Source organism: Lutra lutra, chromosome 10 (assembly GCF_902655055.1).
Source record: "Lutra lutra chromosome 10, mLutLut1.2, whole genome shotgun sequence".
Taxonomy (NCBI): domain Eukaryota; kingdom Metazoa; phylum Chordata; class Mammalia; order Carnivora; family Mustelidae; genus Lutra; species Lutra lutra.
Window position 1 is genome coordinate 66,122,132 of NC_062287.1, and position 12,964 is coordinate 66,135,095.

Here is a 12,964-nt window from a genome sequence, read left to right on the forward strand (position 1 = left end):
ATAAGAGTTTTTTTCTGTAATTGCTTAGTCAATAAATTATCATGTAATGTGGGTCGATGAGTCAGGTTAGAATATATATAAACAATGTAGTACTCAGACCAATAATGATAATAGCTAACATTTACTGAGTACATAGTACAAGCCAGGGGCTGTTCTACACACTTTTTAAGGTTAATTAACTCATTTACTCTTCACACACAACAACCCTATCAGATGATTGTTCCTATTTTACAGATAAGGAAATTGAGCAGATTGATAATAACTTGCTCAAGTTCCCAAATCTAATTGGTACCAGAGCTTAGGTTATGTGCGATGCTGGTTGTAGGAGCTATAACCCTGTGGGTCTAGATGGTGTGTGTGCACATGCACTTGCAAACTCGCATTAGAAAACAGTTGTGAATAAGACTATAGAAAAATATGGGGTAAGTAGGTAGAGCCTTATTGTTGAAAAGGAACTCCGTTTGTTGCATGGGGCTCAAGTAAAATAATCACTGGAAGCAGTGGCAAGAATTTCAACTGACACCCCAAATTTGCAGCTCCTGTTGCTATAAGAGGTCTGAGATAGCAATTCTATTTGTTTTGGTTGCATGAGTTAATTTGCTTTGCAGTTAGATTTACCAGAAGCGTGTGATGAGACAGGAAGCTCTGGAGCCAGTAATGTAGGTCAGAGTGTCCCACCCCCTGCCCATCATACTCCTCCATCCTTCAGTATATGTGGGCTGCCCTGGCCGGGGAAGATGGCAACCAAGGCAGGCCTGAGTGAGCTGACAGCTGGGGCCCATCTGCTGATCTTAAACTTTCTCCTGAGCAGGGCAGCAAGTCCTTCTTAAAAAAGGATCTCAGTAGTACATCTCCATGTCTGGCACTGTGTATAACCTTTATTATAAAGGTGGTAAATTAATTAAGTTTTCATTATTTTTGTGAAAGTTATCATTATTGTGATGTGTATTTTGTCAGCTTTTAAGATGTATGAAACACTTAAGAGAATTTAATGACCATATGTAAGAGATTGATTTATTGGTATTATATTTACAAGAGTTACATGGGTGCTTATAAAGATTTCACCAGCTAGCTATTAGATACATATATGTGTGTGTATATATATATATATACAAATATATATATTTGTATATATATTTGTATATATATTTTGTATATATATTTTGTGTATATATATTTGTATATATATTTTGTATATATATATATATATTTTTTTAAGATTTTATTTGTTTTTTTGATAGACACAGCAAGAGTGGGAACATAAGCAGGGGGAGTTGGAGAAGGAGAAGCAGGGTTCCTGACAAGCAGGGAGTCCAGTGCAGGCCTCCATCCCAGGATTCTGGGATCATGACCTGAGCCAAAGACAACGCTTAACGACTGAGCCACCCAGGAGCCCCTAATGGATATATTTCTAATTGTAGTTTAAAATTGCTAAGAAAACTTGACTACTTGAGCATGCAAATTATGTTAAATATTTAGGAAGCATTTAGTCTGTTAAGCCTATGAATTAATTAAATCATAGAGAATAAATGAAAGTGATTGTCCATATTTTTAGGCTAAGATGAGGAGATTTATAAATAGATGAACAACATTTATAAATTGAGCTTAAAGGCTTAAATGAGTTTACAATTTATTTATGTTTTTATGAGTTTACAATTTTAATATATTTTGCCTATTAATAAACAAATCATTCCAATTATCAATGTTTATTGTAGCTTTTATTCTCTCCTAGGACTTTCACTATTCCTTCTATATTCCATGATTCACAAAATATAACACTTACATAACTGACTTCCCACTTGATCTTCAGTTCCTGATTTTCAAGTCTGTAGACTTTTTCTTTGAATATATACCAACAGCTCAGATTAAGCATATTTATTATATTTTTAAGATTTTATTTATTTGACAGAGAGAGATCACAAGTAGGCAGAGAGGCAGGCAAAGAGGGAGGGAGGAGGAAGTAGGCTCCCTGCTGAGCAGAAAGCCAGATTCGGGGCTTGATCCCAGGACTCTGAGATCATGACCTGAGCTGAAGGCAGAGGCTTAACCCACTGAGCCACCCAGGTGCCCCTAAGCATATTTAAAACTTTAGTAATTCTCTCTAATACTTGTACCTTCCCAATGACCTCATTTATGTTAAAGATTTTATTATTCTTATAATATTACAAGCAAACTTGGAGTCAATAGTAGCCACTCTTGACTCACCTTCATACTCCATATATACAGACATCAAATTGTTACTTTCTGTTTAAGCCTGACGATTCACAGACCTGTACCCCTGGGGCTAATAATACATTATATGTTAATAAAAAAATTGTTACTTTCTTTGAATGTTGCTTAGGTGCATTCCCTTCCCTCCATTGCTCTTGCATGTTCTCTACACCAAGCTCCAGAAATGTTCCTTCTAAATTATTACTACAGTCTTGCTGGCTTCCAGTCTCTCTCCATTTAATTGGTTTTGTATACCAATATTCTATATTTTAGTATCTTCAGTGACTCACTAATTCTCTTCTATGATGGTATAGAAACATAAAACTTTAGAGCTGAAGAAAATCTTTTTTTTTTTTATTTCTTTTTAGTGTAACAATTTATTGTTTTTGCACCACACCCAGTGCTCCATGCAATATGTGCCCTCCATAGTACCCACCATCTGGCTCCCCCAACCTCCCACCCTCCGCCCCTTCAAAACCCTCAGGTTGTTTTTCAGAGACCATAGTCTCTCATGGTTCATCTCCCCTTCCAATTTCCCTCAACTCCCTTCTCCTCTCCATCTCCCCTTGTCCTCCATGCTATTTGTTATGCTCCACAAATGAGTGAAACCATATGATAATTGACTCTCTCTGCTTGACATATTTCACTCAGCATAATCTCTTCCAGTCCCATCCATGTTGATACAAAAGTTGGGTATTCATCCTTTTTGATGGAAGCATAACACTCCATAGTGTATACGGACTACATCTTCCTTATCCATTCATCCGTTAAAGGGCATCTTGGTTCTTTCCACAGTTTGGCGACCGTGGCCATTGCTGCTATAAACATTGGGGTACAGATGGCCCTTCTTTTCACTACATATGTATCTTTGGGGTAAATACCCAGTAGTGCAATTTTAGGGTCATAGGGAAGCTTTATTTTTAATTTCTTGAGGAATCTCCACACTGTTCTCCAAAGTGGCTGTACCAATTTGCATTCCCACCAACAGCATAAGAGGGTTCCCCTTTCTCCACATCCTCTCCAACACACGTTGTTTCCTGTCTTGTTAATTTTGGCCATTCTAAGTGTAAGGTGGTATCTCAATGTGGTTTTAATTTGAATCTCCCTGATGGCTAGTGATGATGAACATTTTTTCATGTGTCTGATAGCCATTTATATGTCTTCATTGGAGAAGTGTCTGTTCATGTCTTCTGCCCATTTCTTGACATGATCATCTGTTTTGTGTGTGTTGAGTTTGAGAAGTTCTTTATAGATCCTGGATATCAACCTTTTTTCTGTACTGTCATTTGCAAATATCTTCTCCCATTCCATGGGTTTTCTCTTAGTTTTGTTGACTGTTTCCTTTGCTGTGCAGAAGATTTTGATCTTGATGAAGTCCCAAAAGTTCATTTTCGCTTTTGTTTCCTTTGCCTTTGGAGACATATCTTGAAAGAAGTTGCTGTGGCTGATATCGAAGAGGTTACTGCCTATGTTCTCCTCTAGGATTCTGATGGATTCCTGTCTCATGTTGAGGTATTTTATCCATTTCGAGTTTATCTTTGTGTACGGTGTAAGAGAATGGTCAAATTTCATTCTTCTACATATAGCTGTCCAATTTTCCCAGCACCATTTATTGAAGAGACTTTTTTCCACTGTATATTTTTTCCTGCTTTGTCAAAGATTATTTGACCATAGAGTTGAGGGTGTATATTTGGGCTCTCTACTCTGTTCCACTGGTCTATGTGTCTGTTTTTATGCCAGTACCATGCTGTCTTGGTGATCACAGCTTTGTAGTAAAGCTTGAAATCAGGTAACATGATGCCGCCAGTTTTATTTTTGTTTTTCAACATTTCCTTAGCAATTTGGGGTCTCTTCTGATTCCATACAAATTTTAGGATTATTTGCTCCAGCTCTTTGAAAAATACCAGTGGAATTTTGATCGGAATGGCATTAAAAGTATAGATTGCTCTAGGCAGTATAGACATTTTAACAATGTTTACTCTTCCGGTCCAAGAGCATGGAATGGTCTTCCATCTTTTTGTGTCTTCTTCAATTTCTTTCATGAGTGTTCTGTAGTTCCTCGAGTACAGATCCTTTACCTCTTTGGTTAGGTTTATTCCCAGGTATCTTATGGTTCTTGGTGCTATAGTAAATGGAATCGATTCTCTAATTTCCTTTTCTGTATTTTCATTGTTAGTGTATAAGAAAGCCACTGATTCCTGTACATTGACTTGTATCCTGCCACGTTACTGAATTGCTATATGAGTTCTAGTAGTTTGGGGGTGGAGTCTTTTGGGTTTTCCATATAAAGTATCATGTCATCTGCGAAGAGAGAGAGTTTGACTTCTTCATTACCAATTTGGATTCCTTTTATTTCTCTTTGTTGTCTGATTGCTGTTGCTAGGACTTCTAATACTATATAAAACAAGAGTGGTGAGAGTGGGCATCCTTGTCTTGTTCCTGATCTCAATGGGAAGGCTGTGAGCTTTTTCCCATTGAGGATGATATTTGCTGTGGGTCTTTCATAGATAGATTTTATGAAGTTCAGGAATGTTGTCTCTATCCCTATCCTTTGAAGCATTTTAATCAGGAACGGATGCTGGATTTTGTCAAATGTTTATTCTGCATTAATTGAGAGGACCATGTGGTTCTTCTCTCTTCTCTTATTGATTTGTTGTAACATTGATTGATTTTCAAAAATCTTTTAAAAATAAGACAATGCAATCAATCCCCCTTTCCTTCAGTTTCATAAAAGAGAAGAATCAATCCAAGATCTATTACATGACTTTGATGTCACATTGATAATTGGTGACAAAACTGGAATAAGATCTTCAGTTGTATGGGGCATGTCTTAGAATTCCTTTTTACCTCCCATTGTACTGGACATAAAACTGTTCATTTGGCAGATATACTGTAAGTATTGTAAATCAAGCCCTTTTAAATTCTCTGTTAAAAATCCTCTTTCTGGGGCGCCTGGGTGGCTCAGTGGGTTAAGCCGCTGCCTTCAGCTCAGGTCATGATCTCAGGTCCTGGGTTCGAGCCCCGCATCGGGCTTTCTGCTCAGCAGGGAGCCTGCTTCCTCCTCTCTCTCTGCCTGCCTCTCTGCTTACTTGTGATTTCTCTCTGTCAAATAAATAAATAAAATCTTTAAAAAAAAAATCCTCTTTCTGGGGGTCCCTGGGTGGCTCAGTGAGATAAGCCTCTGTCTTCAGCCCAGGTCATGCTCTCAGGGTCCTGGGATCAAGCCCGCATCAGGTTCTTTGCTCAGCAGGGAGTCTGCTTCTCCCTCTGCCTCTGCCTGCCTCTCCACCTACTTGTGATCTCTCTCTCTCTGTCAAATAAATAAATAAGATCTTTAAAAAATCCTCTTTCTGTTGCAAATGATAGAAATCCAACCCATAAGTGAAAAAGTTATTTTTTTTAAAGATTTTATTTATTTATTTGACAGAGAGAGATCACAAGTAGACGGAGAGGAAGGCAGAGAGAGAGAGGGAAGCAGGCTTCTTGCTGAGCAGAGAGCCCGATGCGGGACTCGATCCCAGGACCCTGAGATCATGACCTGAGCCGAAGGCAGCGGCTTAACCCACTGAGCCACCCAGGCGCCCCGAAAAAGTTATTTTTTTGGCTCACATTATTAAAAAGTCCATTGGAACAGGTATGGATGGGTTCAATGGCTCAAATGATGTTGTCGGGGCTCTATTGGACTCTATGTTTTAGTAAGCCTTCTCTTAATGGCAGGTGTAATGCCTCTGTCATCCCAAAACTTATGATGAAAGATAGCATCTTCCATAATAACACTGGGGGAAAGGTTTCTGGAAAGGTCTTTCATTCTGTTTGGGCCATACCTGTGAACCAAATACTATCAAGGGAAGGAGTACTCTAAGAGGTCAACTTGGGACACTTACCTCCTTGAGTTTCGAGAACATGAATTTACTCTGATTGACCACCAGAATCTCACGGAATGTTTGAGAGGTAGTCCCTAGAAGAAAGAGATTCTGGAAAAGTAACTACCCACTAAATTTACTCTCTTTGCCCCTCATATCTGATCAGCTGCCAAGAAGTCCTCCACTGTTATACCTCTTTGTCCAACCTTTCCTCTCCAATTCCACTGCCATCCATTTAGTTCAGGATCATATTATTAATCTCCCAATCAATCTATTGGCTACTATTAGTCTCTATCAAATTTATCTTGCACGCATATAAGCACTCTATTTACACACATTAAAGTCATTCCCTTACTCAAAGCTATCCTTGTTGCTGGGGTGATAAACTCCTTGGCTTGGCATTCAAGGTTCTCACTAAACTGGTTTCAATTTTTCAACTTTTTTTTTTTTTAAGATTTTATTTATTTGTCAAAGAGCACATGAGCATAAGCAGGAGGAGGGGCAGGAAGAGGGAAGAGCAGGCTCCCTGCTGAGCAAGGAGCCTTATGTGAGTAGTGCTCAAGCCCAGGTGGGAAGTGAGGCAAGTAAGGACTGGATTGTCTGGAGCTCCCCCCTTTCTTTCGTCAGTGATCACGTAATATCTAGGTTAGTTGTTCTGGCTTAAAGGCCAAAATTAGAGGTATTAATTTTGTTGTTTTTATTTTTATTTTTAAAGGTTTTATTTATTTATTTGACAGGGATCACAAATAGGCAGAGAGGCAGGCAGAGAGAGAGGAAGGGAAGTAGGCTCCCTGCTGAGCAGAGAGCTGATGCGGCTCGATCCCAGAACCCTGAGATCATGACCTGAGTGGAAGGCAGAGGCTTAAACCACTGAGCCAGTCAGGTGCCCCTGTTTTTATTTTAATCATAATTTTTATCCCAAGCATAGAGTTTATAATTTCAAATAGCACTGAAAGGATTATAAATCATAACAACAGTAATTCTTTAGCTCCTTCTTCCCATGCAACCAACCACTTGTAACATTTTATGCCATATCTTTTGGTATTTGCCTCCATATTTCTCAGTGAATGTGTGTATAAATATTGCTGTTTGCTTGCACATGGCCCATCATCATTCTGACTCTAATCTACTTTACCTAAAATCACTAAAGCCCTCAGTTCATTGGCTCAGTCCTTCAGTGTCCCATTTCCAAAACCCTGAGGAAAGAATCTGGTCCCAAGTTATGTTTTTTTCATCAAGTCACCTACCACTGGCCAGCCCATGGGTGGGCTGCCCTTAAATTGAATTCCTACCCTAAACTGTTGCCAGGGGTGGAACAAGATGGGTGGATGCTCTAGGCTGGCCCTAATAAGTTGGCATCTAATTGTGGCAGACATCACAAATTGAAGCATTCGACTCAATTACAACTCCCTTCCAGCAAGTCTTATTGCTTGAGGCTGGAAACCTAGAGACAATATTTTCCAGAAGTTCTTACAGCTTGGACCGAAACCTACTTTTTCCTTGATCATGAAACCTAGTTTCCATAAAACAGATGTACTTTAATGAGATAGGCAAGTTAAAAGTGAACATTCTGAGGTGGAGGCTATATTTCTAGCACTTTCGTTATTTATACTGGCAGATACTGGTTTTTCTGAGCCAGCTCTGGCTCCAGTGTTCCATCCCTAAATTTCATAGGTGATGAGGGACAGAGCAGCATATCCACTTTGCTGATTCAGATAATGTCATAGCCAACAGCTATGGAGATGGCTTCCTGATTTCCCAACTCTATAAGTGTGGCAGGAGCATGGTGCCCATGGTGGACCAGTTCTGGAAGTTGTTCCTGAAAGCATAGTTTTCAACTCTGTTCTCCTGGTCCTTCCATTGATTTTATTAATCTCTAATACCTCCTGGAAAATCACTTTCTGTTTAAGTTAGCTATAGTGAAATCTCTTATTTACAATTGAATTCTAAGTGAGGCACCTTTCAAAAAAAGAATACTAGAGTATTCTTAAAATATTTGTTCAACCCTTATTTGATGGGGGGGTGAAGAGAAACTTCATTTTCAATCAATTAAAATTACAAACAGGTCCCTAAGGAATGTCAATATTTTGAAGCAATTTGGCAATATATTTCATGGTTTTTCAAGGGTTCTATTCTCTTTTCACTTGCAAATTTTCTGAACCAGACATGTTCTTGGAAGACATATTAAAAGGTTTGGAATTTGTATTCTAAAATTGATCACTGGTTCCTGGCCAACAGCACTAGTCTGCCTGATGAATTTAATCTAATCATTCTTTCATAAATCCAAGACACAAAAGCATATGACAGACTCAGCTAGACTTGGGGGTGGGGTGCTGTGAGGCATAGTGACTATAGGTCCTAGAAGAAGATTGGTTTCATAGGGCCCCTCCACTCTCTGCTACTTGCACTATCTTGGGCACATCTCAATTTCCTCGTCTGAGAAATGGGTTTAAAAACAATAACATACAAACAAATAATTGCTGGGTTTAAATGAAATCATACATGTAAAGCACTTGATAATATGCCTGGTATGTAATAAACATTGAATAGCTGTTAGATAATACTATTGCTTTTAGTTTCCTCTTTCTTGTTCTATATTTCCAGCAAGGGCAAATTTCTATTCCTCCATCTGTGTAAGAATTTGCCTGTGAAAACCTTCGCTGTTTCTATAGTTACTAATTATTCCAGTGATTTTTCAGTACCCCTTATAGAATAAGGACTCGGGCAACTGCCCAACCACCCACCTTTCAATCTGGCTCTGGCTGTGGTTGAGGAAACATTATGTGAGCAGCAGAAGCTGAAGGAGGAGGCGGTCTACTCAGAAAAGGAATATGGCAGATACTGCAGTGAGTAACAGCTTTAGTATAATCCAATTTAATTTAATTTAAAAGGCTTACATCACTTTGTCCCTTTCAATTGTGACATACCTTACAAGCAAATGCTGCCTTACAAACGTCGCTCTTTTGGTAGACATTGTAGTGGAGACCTGTTGGTCTAGAAAAAACCAAATTATTCAGCCCAAATCGAGAGGATTGAATATGGCAAATCAAACGTCCTCTCGCATTCTGGAATTGAAGGAGTGAGGCAGGAAATATACTTGCATTGAGAGTTCAGGTTTCGTACATTAATAATGGTTTACCTGGAACTTCATACCTCACAATCTCTCTTATTTGAGCCTCAACACAACCTACGTAGTGAAGCAGGAAGATACTCTTCCTCCCACTTTAGAAATGAGGAATCTGAACTTCAGAGGAGTTGATGGAGTTGTGCAAGGTCATACATATGGTTATTGGCAGAGGCAGTGCTTGGATCAATCCATTTCTTCAGAAAGTTTTCAGAATTAAGATAATGCAGTTACAGAGTAATCCTGCTAAGTTATCGATCTTAGGCTAAATAACACAACCCAAGCTGTCATTTGGAAAAACACTATGTTCTTCTAGAGTTGTCCTCTTATAGAAGGTGAACACTAATCTTACTCTCCTGCTTTCTTTGGAAGGTTGATGTTAAACTTTTAAAAGCCATCCCTTTAAAAAGGATGCCAGACATAGGCAATTTTTAAAGCCAAAGTGAAGGTTTGCAAGTCAGTTAAACACTCAGTTACTCAGGGAGAGACTGAAATGCCAGGGGATAGGGTTATTTATGGTGCTGGGCTGGGAGCTAGTATATATATTTATTCGTACATGAGTGGAATCCTGGCTCTGGATCATTTCCTGACTTGTTTGAAAATCTAGGCAAGTAATTTCTTTCTTTCTTTTTTTTTTTTTAAAGATTTTATTTATTTGACAGATAGAGAGAGATCACAAGTAGGCAGAGCAGCAGGCAGAGAGAGACGGGGTAAGCAGGCTCCCTGCTGAGATCATGACCTGAGCCGAAGGCAGAGGCTTAACCCACTGAGCCACCCAGGCGCCCCTAGGCAAGTCATTTCTTATGTCTGTATTTTGGAATTATAGCCTTGCTTCCAAGGTGTGCTTTCTGAATAAATGAACCTCTGTTTGTAAATCTCATTTAAATTTCTCTGACAAAGGCGTATCAGTGTTGACAGTTGTGAAGGGTAAGGACACTGATAATAACGATGATATGAGTGTCTTTCTTTTATGCAGTACCAATGCTCTGAGAAGCTTTGAGTGTTTCCCATGTCATATGTATTTTTTAAAAAATTGTAATTACAAACATTTCCCAAAAAATTTATTCTTTTTTTTAAAGATTTTTATTTTTAAGTAATCTCTACACCCAAGATGGGTCTTGAACTTTCAACCCTGTGATCAAGAGTTACATGCTCCACTGACTGAGCCAGCCAGGTGACCCAAAATTATTCTTATTATAATTTTTAAGTGAAAATTCAACAAAAAAATACAAGTATGATCTTACTTTATCTCTTCCCAACCCCCATTCCCCTCACTCATTAAAGTTGATCACAGTTAAAAGTTTGTTGTATACACAGATATATATGTATACATACAGATGTATGTTTGATCTATATATTTTACAAATCACTCTGCAACATATTTTGGCCTTATCAATATGCCTTGAAGACATTTTCATGTCAGCATATAAAATTCTATTTCTTTAATTTTAACAGTTGCAAAGTATTCCAATTTATTTGGTTGTTCCTTTATGGAAAGATTTTTAGTTGTTGTCTAATCCTTCATATTAGAAACAATGCTACAATACATGTCCTTGTTTATACATCTTTGTGCATCTACGTGTGCACTTTTGTGGGTTAGAGTCCTAATGTAGAGTCATTAGTTTAAACTTTAAGCCTTCAAATGTATGTACCTGTTACATTGTGCCCCCAAGAGCCTACACCAATTTACACTTCTACAAACAGCTCATGAGAGTTCCTATCTCCCATCCTTGTGCCAACATTGTTTTATATATTATCAGTCTTTCTAAATTTTGCAATTTGATAGATTAGAACTCTGATTTTTAATTTGCTTTTCCTTGATTATTAATGAGGCTAAGCATCTCTTTATAAGTTTATCAACCATATTTACTCTTCTGTGATTTGCTATTCAGAAGCTTTCTGATTTTCCCTATTAGGAGGTTTTCTCTTTCTTACTGATATGTAAAATCTATTAAAACATTATGATTATGAATTCTGTATTAAGCATGTTTTTTCCCAGCTTACTGTTTATCTTTTAAGACATTGTTAATGTTTTTTTGCTGAGGAAAAGTTTTTAATTTTTATGAAATTGGTCTTTCCACTGATGGCTTCTGGGACTTGTGTCTTCCTGAAGAAGGAAATTCTTTCATTGCTTCTACCCAAGATTACAAACAAAATTATTTTTTATTTTTTTCTAGTACCTTTTAAAGCACCAAGTGCTCTTTAATTCCTATGAAGTATATTCTGAATAGCTGTGAGAAAGGGATTTACTTCAATATTTTCCCAAACATTTAGCCAATTGTTTCAAGTCATATGCTAGCTAGTTCATTCTCATCCTAATGATAGGAGATTAGGAGATGCCATCTTTCAGAATGATCAAACAGTTACAATTCTTTTTTTTTTTTAAGATTTTATTTATTTGTTTCAGAGAGAGAGCACAAGTGGGGGAGACAGTTCAAGGGAGAGGGAGAAGCAGGCTCCCCAATGAGCAGGGAACCTGATACGGGACTCTATCCCAGAACCCTGAGATCAGGACCTGAGCCAAAGGCAGATGCTTAACTGGCTGAGCCACCCAGGCGCCCCAAATGTTTACAATTCTTTTTTTTTTTTTTAAACACTTACAATTCTTAACCCACTGAGCCACCCAGGCGCCCCCTTAAAACATTTACAATTCTTAATTCTCTTTCTAGATAAAGCTATTTGCTTATTTCTACATCAATACTGTATTATTTTATTTTAATTATTTACACAACTTTATCATCTATCTTGATCTCTGGTATAGAAAGTTTCCCCTCATTATTTCCCCCCCCAAATTATAGGGCTCTATCTTGTGCATTTTTCTCAATAATAACATTAGAACAAGCTTTTCATATATGATAATGTTAGGATTTGGGTTGGGATTAGACTTAATAGGTTAAATGTAGGAGAGTTAGCATTTTTTATATTATTTAGTCTTCACGTTCTGGGACATTTTGTGTTTTCCCATTTATTTAGAACCATTATGTAGGTTTCAATTTAGGATTTTCAGTGTACAGTAGTCCTGTTTTATCCACAATTTGCTTTCCATGGTATCAGTTATTACTGGTCAACTGGGGTCCAGAAGCAGATGATCTGCCTTCCAATGTATTGTCGGTAGGTAAGTAGTAGCCTAATGCTAAGTCACAATGCCTCACTTTGTCTCATCGTGTAGGCATTTTATCATCTCACATCATCATCAAAGAAGGGTAAGTACAATTCAATAAGAAATTTAGAGAGAAAGACACACACAGAAGCCACATTCATATAACTTTTGTTACAGTATATTGTTATAATTATTCTATTTTATTATTAGTTATTGTTGTGAATTTCTTACTGTGCCTAATTTATAAGTACAAAATAAATCTAGGAGTTTGCAATTCATATTGGTAGAAACCCAAGAAATATGTGTGAGAATAGATTCTAAGGATGTTAAGCCAAAAAGAACAAAATATAGTTTTGTATCAGGATTAATATATTGATATAGGTACCTTTACCAGATCTTCTGGATTTAAAGTGGGTTAGGTATGGGTTAGGTAAAGCTGGAAATGGCTCTAATAGTTGGCTTGGATGGTTAAATTTTAGACTCAGTGATGGCGCACATTCAGTGAAATCTGATGCCAGAATGTCCCTGCTGTGATATTGTGACCTATAAAAGCAATATATATTTAGTTTTCATCCCTGTTTATAGTACAGGGCTCCTAAAACTCTTGGAATTTTCTACTTGATAAGAGCAATAAAGGTGTTTTGATATCTGTAAACAACCCCCTTT